Raw genomic sequence first — 724 nt, 5'->3', positions numbered from 1 at the left:
GCTGCAAGCACTGGTGGATCACAAGGGACGTTTCACCGACATCAACGTGGGGTGGCCGGGAAGGGTTCATGATGCACGCGTCTTCAGGAACACTAATCTGTTTAAACGGCTGCAGCAAGGGACTTACTTCCCGGACCAGAAAATAACCGTTGGGGATGTTGAAATGCCTATCGTTATCCTTGGGGACCCAGCCTACCCCTTAATGCCATGGCTCATGAAGCCATACACAGGCAGCCTGGACAGGAGTCAGGAGCTGTTTAACTACAGGCTGAGCAAGTGCAGAATGGTGGTAGAATGTGCATTTGGGCGTTTAAAAGCGCGCTGGAGATCGCTACTAACTCGCTCTGACCTCAGCCAAAGAAATCTCCCCATTGTTATTTCTGCTTGCTGTGTGCTCCACAATCTCTGTGAAAGTAAGGGGGAGACCTTTATGGCCGGGTGGGAGGCTGAGGCAAATCGCCTGGCTGCTGATTACGCGCAGCCAGACACCAGGGCGATTAGAAGAACACACCAGGAAGCAGTGTGCATCAGAGAAGCTCTGAAAACCAGTTTCATGACTGGCCAGGCTACAGTGTGAAATTTCTGTTTGTTTCTCCCTTCATGAAAACCAGCCCCCTTCATTCTCATTCATTCTCTGTAAGCAACCCACTCTCCCCCCAGCTTTCTTTCAAAGGTAATAAAGTCACTATCGTTTAAAAATCATGTATTCTTTATTAAGTGATTA

Source organism: Terrapene carolina, unplaced genomic scaffold (assembly GCF_002925995.2).
Source record: "Terrapene carolina triunguis isolate 2854851 unplaced genomic scaffold, T_m_triunguis-2.0 Scaffold33598, whole genome shotgun sequence".
Classification (NCBI taxonomy): Eukaryota; Metazoa; Chordata; order Testudines; family Emydidae; genus Terrapene; species Terrapene triunguis.
The sequence above is the reverse complement of the archived record's forward strand: the minus strand, read 5'-3'. Positions refer to the sequence as shown.